The sequence below is a fragment of the Podarcis bocagei genome (assembly GCF_964188305.1).
Source record: "Podarcis bocagei genome assembly, chromosome: 15".
NCBI classification, from domain to species: domain Eukaryota; kingdom Metazoa; phylum Chordata; class Lepidosauria; order Squamata; family Lacertidae; genus Podarcis; species Podarcis bocagei.
Genome location: NC_138141.1, coordinates 2784749 through 2793685, shown reverse-complemented (window position 1 = coordinate 2793685; position 8937 = coordinate 2784749).

The following is an 8937-nucleotide window of genomic DNA, read 5'->3' as shown; positions in this document are numbered from 1 at the left end:
TCCCACCATTTGCTAGGTGGCATCTCCACAATTAGGTGGACTTTTCATTTCCACAGTTAAGAGTGAAGTCATGTGACCAAAAAAATCACATGCTCTGTGCTGCAAGCACAATGAGCATTACTGCTGGCTGTGCAACAAAGCAGCCTCCTATTGCTCCATCATGCATCTGTTTGTTTGCTTTTTGACCCAGAGCTTTCCCTACAAAAACCTTCTCTTTAGTGCTCGATCAGAGCAAGCATAAATTCAGATTTTCTGTGGAGTGCTGTTTGCTCCAATTGAGCTTTGAAGAGCAGGTTTTCACAGGGAACGCTCTGGAGCAAAAAAGAAAGAAAAAAGGACTCAGACACGGCACTTTAAAGTGTGGACTGTGCCTGGAAACAGCGAAGGAACAGTAAGTGTGGATAAGCCCAAGGTTACATTCTCACACTCCTCCTCATGGACTAAAAATTGTCCTATAGCCACATGTAGGGATGGAAAAGTCTATCTGTTTGGTTTCTCTCAGTTTCTCATTTTTCCAATCTTCAATTCAATTTTCCACATTTCTGCATTGGTTTACAAATGTGTTCTTTAAATAGTCCTCATGAAAATTCAGCAGCATTTTAGTGCAAATTTTTAATATACATTTTTGAGTGAAATTTTGCCTGATATGCACACTTCAACAAGTAAATTTCCTTAATAGAATATATTTTGTATGTTAATTTCACCAATATATGAATTTTTATGCACACACTCCTCTAATATACATTTTTGTCCACCTTATGAGTCTCTAGGGGGCTTCCAGGGGAACCTGTGGGCTTACCCACCACAAGGCAGTTTCCTCTATCATATGAATTTGGAACAGCACCAAAAAGGAAGCTGCCAAAAAATTATTGTTGTTGTTCTTGTATCTAATGACTTCACACAGCTTCCAGATATTGTTACCTGAAGAATGGTCTATCTGCCACAGTGAAAGTATATGGCTGTTCTGGCTAAGACATCTGAACAATTCCCAATCACAGAAATCTCAACTACCTCTGATTAGATGAAATCTAGGCACACCTCTGGTCCTTCTTCTAAAAATGACAATGGGCTTTCCTTACTCATTAACAAGTTCACCAAGCTTCAAGCTGCCTTGCCTCTGAGCTGCCACCTACGACAATGTCAACAAATGACTCAGTGGAGTGTGCAGTAGACCAGACCAGCACATGGTACTGTTTCAGTAACACCAACCCATCCCTATTGACCAATACTTCCTGTCTCAGAAGAAAGCAGTGTCCTGACGCAATGCATCTGTCCTGAAGTGCAGCAGGAAATGTGGGGAATTGGTAGCATAGATGTGAGGAGCATCTAGTAGGGAAAGCTTTTAATCAAGAGATGCAAATCAGCTGTAACAGCAGCATGCTTCAGCAAAAAACTAGTGCACAGTGAAGACCAGGCAAGAGATTTGACAAATTGTTGTCAAGAAGAACCAACATCTCCATGCTACCCAGCCATTATAATCTTTCTTCTTTGTTTCAGTCTTCTTGTTTCCAAGTGGAAACAGATCCTGCTATATTAGTTCAGGCAGGCATGTAAAGGCAACACATTTTTAAATTTGGAAATGAAACAAGGCACTGGTTACCTTGTCTAGATTAATTTGGGCCTTGTTGCTTCCAAACACTTGAGATTGTTGTTGTTGTTGTTTAGTCATTTAGTCTTGCCCAACTCTTCATGACCCCCTGGACCAGAGCACACCAGGCCCTCCTGTCTTCCACTGCCTCCCACAGTTGGGAGCCTCAAAAACACTGTCCCACCATCTCGTCCTCTGTCGTCTCCTTCTCACTGTGCCCTCCATCTTTCCCAACATCAGGGTCTTTTCCTGGGAGTCTTCTCTTCTCATGAGGTGGCCAAAGTCTTGGAGCCTCAGCTTCAGGATCTGTCCTTCCAGTGAGCAACACTTGAGATGTCAGTCCACAAATAAGGGCATTTAGCTAGGCAAGCAGGGTTGGCCCAAACTGTGTTTTCCAAGGACTTGCAAGAATCAAATTCTGCTCCATCTCCCAGACAGCTTGGTAAGAGAGAAATTTATGCAGGGCCGGATTTAGGTTTGATGAGGTCCTAAGTTACTGAAGGAAATGGGGCCCTTTATATGTGATATTTTTAGGGAGCAGGCTAGCATTACTTACATCATAGGAACCTACACAACACAAAACATTGTTGCTGTATGTAGGTTTCATTTTGTTTTTTATCTTATATTTTGGAAATGTACATCCAGTTTTGTTTCCCTTTAAAAAAAATTGGAGAGCGTGGGGCCCTAAGCTATAGCTTGTTTAGCTTTTACGTAAATCTGGCACTGAATCTGTGTAGTGATTAAATAACACCTATGTTTATGGCATGTAGTCAGCAGCCTTGGCATTCTTTAGATATTTTCTGTGACTTGGGTACATGATTTGATGAATCCAAACAAAATATAGAACCAACATAAGAGTTTCCAAAACCCTCGCTTTGTCTCAAAGTCAACACAACTGCCAGAATTCAAGGTGTCTCACACAGTTATCTTGCTTACTTTTGCCAGATGTCAAGGTTTTTACTTGGACGAACCAAGTCTGCCATGCTGGGCTAGAGGTGCCGTAAAATTCTGAATATATTAGATCCTTTAAATGCATAATAAGGATCCAGTTACCACTATCCTATGCTTTCAGGTGCCCATTTTCCCCAGCCTCCTGCCGTTAAGGGAAAATCTATGGCTGGGTGTTATTAACAACCCAAAAACATTCCTATGCAAATAATGCCTTATCTACACTACAAACCTAGATCCATTTATCGGTTTATTCTACATTACTTCCTGCAAAGAACCCTGAGAATTGTAGTTTGGCAAAGGTCCAGAGAATCCTTTGCTAGAGATCCTAAACACCAGTCACAAAATGACAGGAGAATGGCTGCTATTTATTTTATGTCTATAGTGTAGAATAGGGGTAGGCTTCAGGCTTCTTTGAACTGCATTAGTTTTTACTAGAACCCCCAAGCTGAGTACAAAAGACATCCATTTAGAATTAAAGAACAAGTTGCCTCTGAGCCTAAGAATTTGTTTTCAGTATCAGAATTTTCACCCAAAAGTCCCTTCCTGGTTATCCCGAACCTTCCTTCATTTCAACAGCCTAATTTAGGCAGGAAATTAATATTCCTAAACAACTGGGTATCCCCAAATCCTTGCCAATGTACTGAAAATCACAGAGAGATCTGCCAGTAGATCCCAATCTTCTTTCTGTCCATTCCTGGTGAGATGTAATCCACTGGGAGCAGTCAAGTACAACATTGCCTGTTTTGCTAGAGTGGTCATGCAGGGGATGTTGGTCCAGCCAGTCGAACTTCCTGTTACACCTGGCTGGAGCATCCTTCCTTTTTGCATGTGACTAGTAGGTGGGTGTGACCTTTCCAGACCTGGTAAAAGGCCAAGTCACGCAGCCACCTCCCTTCTTTTTTGTTCTGCCTACTTCCTGCTTCACTTCCACTGCACTGATGGCTGCCAGCCAAAGTCTCCCCAGGTTATCTCCCATGTGGGGTAAACCTATTTGTACATATTTGTAACTTTAAGCCTAAAGCCTGCCTTCAGGGGTCACACTGTGATCTGCCTGATTGTGAGTAAAACTTCTTTTTGTTACTTATGGATAAGACAGTTGTGTTTTTATTCTTTTGGGATTTATTATTTTAGGAGGGATTCAAGGGATCTTACCAGGAACAATCTGGGCAAGTCAGATTGAATTGTTTGTTGTCTTAAGAGACTCACATGAGTATGCAACCAGCTTCCTGCTGTGTAAAGGGGGAATGCACTCTGCTGTATATCCTCTCCTGTTACCCACAACATTCCCACATATATACTCTCATAAATGGCAAATTCACAGAGATATTAGTTATTGATTTATTTAAGGCATTTATATATCACTTAATCTTTAGCATTTCTAAGCAATGCACATACTCAATAGGTTGTATCCAGTGCTAGCCTTATTCAGCATACACTTATTGAAGTAAATGAACATGACTAACTTAGGGTCATTAACCTCAATTGGTCTACTCTGGGTAGGACTAGTATTGGATGTTTTCAACAGTGTTTTCAACGGTTACTTCTTGTCTATATCCCTCCTTGAAGTTGGTTTTGTCCTTTGCTCTCATGTGCATCCTTTTACTCTGCCAGGGCTGGAAGTATACCATCCAAATCTGAGTGACCTTCCTGAGTTCATCTACACTGGCTACTGGGGCAGCAAACCCCAAAGTCACAAGACCTCGAGAGAGAATTTGCATACCAGGTGATGCTGAAAGCCCACACAGCTGAGAGGACCACATAGGCACACAAGCATGGTTGCTAATATTCAAAATGTATGGTTTCAGTGGAAGCTGACAGTCTGAACAATGCATTCTGTCACCTCCCCCATTTATCTGACTTCTGTCACTTAAAGATCTCAGAATTGTGGATATGTTTATTGTGGAAAATCAAGGCACATTCATTGATAATGTTGTAAGAACATTCCAACTCACCAAAGATTTTGTATTTGTGAGTCCAGTGAAACTGAGGATATTTCACATTACTTTTTTAGCTGCCAAATGTATGAGTCTCAAGTGTACATATTTCTCACACATATATTCCACACGTATATTCTATTTATCTTTAGATCTCAGTGACTAGGCTAGGATATAAGGGATCAGGCAGTCCTTAAGAATCCTTAGGATTCACCCATCTGTAGGCCTGGTGTAAGGTGGGTCGCAAGAGTAGCAGTACTAGTATGCAAATATATGGTAAAACATTTCAGAGTTGGCTTCCAAATGGGAGGCCTGAAAAACTTGACGACTACTGCTCTAGTGCATAGGCCATGTAAACGCACACCCATGGGCACACTATGCAGCTCCCAAGGTAGATTCTGCATTGTAGCTAACATATTGCACGACAAGTAAGTTTTTCTTGTCCTTTATCCAAAATAAACATATCCATCTTGGCTTTTAAATCAGTGGAGAAGACGGTAAACAGAGACAGTAAGCATGCAACTTGCACATATTTAACTTGTGTGCATTCAGCTTTATACGCCTGACAAAATAATAATAATAATAATAATAAATTAAAAAGGGGGCAGATGTCCAGGAAAAAAGACTTTGGCATTCCCACCCATCACTGCACCCAATGTGTTTTGACTGTACGTGATTTTAGCTTTAGGTACAATCCCTGGAACATAACGCCTGCATAAGTTGCATAAGGGTCCAGAGCGCAAGTGGTCACCCTGACCAGTCCAAGAGCCTTGTCTGAATCCTCGAGCCTTACCAGCTGAAACTCATCCAGCACAACAGGGCTAGACTGTGCCCTTGAGATTCATCTGCTGTAACAGCAGAGTCAAGATCCCGATGGATGCAAGTGATTTTATCCTCAAAATGCCTTGCAAACAAGTCACAGCAAGCTGCCATTGGTTCTGCCACCTCCTTTGAGCCAGACTATAACAGGCCCCACACTACTCAGAAAAGCTCTGCTGGATGACACAATGAGAATATTCCCCAAACTAAACACAAGCACTTATATCTACCACCTTAAGTGTTGGCGGTATAGAAAAGATTTTTCAGCACCTCTAGAATATGCTCAAGTTCTTGCTTTGGCAAGTCTCCAAAGGGAAATGTATTCCATTATAATAGAGCAGTGACTGAGGACAGCCCACCCCCACCCCCCTTCTCTAACAAGCATGGCACTCATAAGGCATAGTCCAAAGAGCACTCACTCTCTGCTGATTTAAGTATCAAATCAGGACATAGAGAGCAGGTAGTATACAGTAGGTAAGCCACTGATGGCTTTCCAAATTCTGAAGCACCAAATGAATGTGCTGCTTGTGAACCATCTCCTTAAGGAGAGGAGCTGTCATGTTCAATTCTAGCTTCAAGCAATCTTCAAAGCTAGTACTGTAGTACTCTAGCAACTTAACCAATTACAGGGTTCAACATACAGTTTATTTCACATTTAAGGCCTTGTCATTTTCAGCCTTCATATGCCCATACATGTTTTGTAGAAGTCACAGGAAAGACTTAAAAATAACTGGAAAAAGTGAGCAAGCCACATTTCCTGCTCACTCCCCCTCCCTGAACATGTATCTCCATCCCTCAGTCTTGGGACATTCCTACAGTGATACTACTTCAGACCAGAGGAACAGCCAACAGCTGGACAAGAAATAAAGAGATTCAGGACTGGCCTCTCTCTCTCTCTCTCTCTCTCTCTCTCTCTCTCTGTGTGTGTGTGTGTGTGTGTGTGTAAACTATTAACTCCTTTGTTTTACACTCTGAACAGAGCTGCTATCCTGAGAGGCAGGGACTTTATCAATCAAATAACTCAGTCTCTAATTAAAATGTTTGTGCGCGAGTCTTTTTAAACCATCTGTTTAGATTATTAGCGAGGAGTAGTATTTTTCTCCATCCACCCCCTTCCCTGAACTTGGTGGCAGAAGATGTCTGAGGCAAAAGGTGTAGCTAGCAATGTGTTCACACACGGCCTGCTCTTTTGCCCCTCCACCCACTGTAGACTCATCATCTCCCCAGGCAACTCTCTCTCTCTATTCATGCTGTTTGGTACCATGCATGTGGAGCAATGCCAGGTTTGGGGCTGGGCTTCCTGGCAATCAGATGGATGCAGGGCTGGAACCTGCCTTTCACCATCTCACAGGGTGAGGGCGGCTTGGGCCAGTGCCTGCCTGCTCCTGCACAGTAATTACGGATGAAAATTCTCACCTGTGCCTGCCAATAGAAGAAAGCAAGCACTCAGTCCCTCCACTATAAAGTCTGGAGCAACTTTTTTATTGTTATTGTTCTGCGTTTGGGGTTAGGCCGTGGGGAAGTGGGTGGTACCACAGCGCTTAGAGTCAAGGGAACAGGCCTGATCTGCACATATCTCACCTCACCTGTGTGCAATCTTAGTCCCCCAAGGCTGGGGAGGGAGGAGGGAAGGATTAACCATACTTTAAGAAGAGGGTTCCCTTGTAGCACCTCATAGCTTGTCACTTGCTGATCTGGCTTTACAAGAGCTAGACAGATTTTTTTCACAGGAGCAGAATAAACGTGAATGTATGAAGAGCGCGCTCATTGCTGATCTCTTTTTGTGCGGTGAAAGGCAGCTATTAGTCCTTCTCTCGGCCTCAGTTCTCCACCTGTAAATCAAGAGCTGATATGTCTAACCCTTCTCTTCCCTTAGAGCAAGGAGGGTTACTATAAAAAAACAAAAGATGCAATGATGGCTGTTGTAATGAGATCTATGCATACAACAATTGGTTCTGTTCCAAGCACACCTACAAAATGTACCTATTAAAAGCTTCTTTGTAAGACGCGTCTACCAAGCATTGTGTCCAAAGATGCAGATTGCAAAGAAGCCCTTGTTCCATTGCCCAAGGTGACTTAGAAGAAAGTGGAAATAGGGAATTCAGTTGCTGTTGCATGAAATTTATGTGGCCAAGAAGGTGGAAAGGACCAACACCATTAACTTAACTCTTTGGCCCTCTCTCAAGAAGGTAAAAATATCTATCTTTCACATATCCTATTGTTACTTTCCATACTGAAGCTCCTACAAGTTTCTATTGGTTAGAAATTGTCCAATTGCACTCTGGTGCTTTTACATCAGATGTAAAATATCTATTTGTTTCTAAAAAATATTTATGTCTTGCTTTTATTTTATTTTTACATTATTTTATTAATTTCCTATATTAAAACCCAAATATAAACATGATAAAGTGAATACAATGTTACAGAGACATTTGGGTACATCACTAGTTAAGGTTCTGCTTTTCCTATTTTCACCAGAGTTTTAACTTGACCTGTTTGAAGGTGTTTTCATATTACATTAGGAACAAATAGTTAAGAGAGTTCCAAAGATCAACATACTGTAGTGGTAGTGCTTTATCATAGTTCGTTTGTTATCACACATAACAAAATTAAGCCAATCTGAGATAAACTTGTATTTCCTATTTCCTCTGGCCACTCTCAATTTATTTGTCATTTTTTCTACTAAAGCGCTACTCCAAATTTTGTTATATACCCTGATTTTCAACCCCATAGGTTAAAATAGAAGCAAAATAAAACACTAATAAAATTTAATGTCCAAAAACCAAATTAAAAATATAGTTAAAACTGAGAGCACAATAAGATGCAGTCAGTCAGTCAATAGAAGAAGAAATACAGTATAGCCAAACCCAAAAGCCAGACAAATTCTTGAGAGCCCATCTGAAGAGAGAGGGAAGCCAGGCAAATCTCCCTAGGGAGGCAGTCCCACAATCTGAGTGCCACAACTAAGAGCACCCTCATGGTACATGAGGGCAAATGGGGCATTGCCCCACCAACCTCAGTTGGCCCTCAGCCAGCCCCCATTGGCCTGCCTTCTGACTTCCCTTCTGTTGGTCTCCCAGTGGACACCAGCCAGAGCTGCCTGTGCGGCATCCCAGCCAAGCAAGCATGGAGATGCAAAGGGCAGGTGCTGAAGACCACGGGGGAGGAGGCGGGGCTTCCTTTAACTTTTAACAGCTCAGCTGAGCTTAAGGACAAAAGAAGCGGCTTTTATGGAGTCAGACCACGGGTCCATCTAGCTCAGAATGGTCAACTCTGCACTGACTGGCAGCACCTTTTCAACATGTCAGGCAGGGGGCCTCTTAGAGATGCCAGGCATTGAACATGGGACCTTCTCGATGCAAGGCCAGTGCTCTGAGGCCACTGAGCTATGGCCCTTCCCCTTCAGTACTCCTTAGGATGCTTCTCCCCAGCACCAGACCACTGAGTTTTAAAAGCAGCACAACCCAATCCTATGCATGTTTACTTGTCAAGAAGTTACTCCCAAGTTAGGGTGTATAGGATTACAGCTCAAGTCTGATTTAAAGCTCCCAGATCAGACAACAGAAGTATCAATTGACTTGATAGCCTCAGCCTTTGCATGTCATAACACACCAAGATAAGGCACATAATTATTATATAGACTGT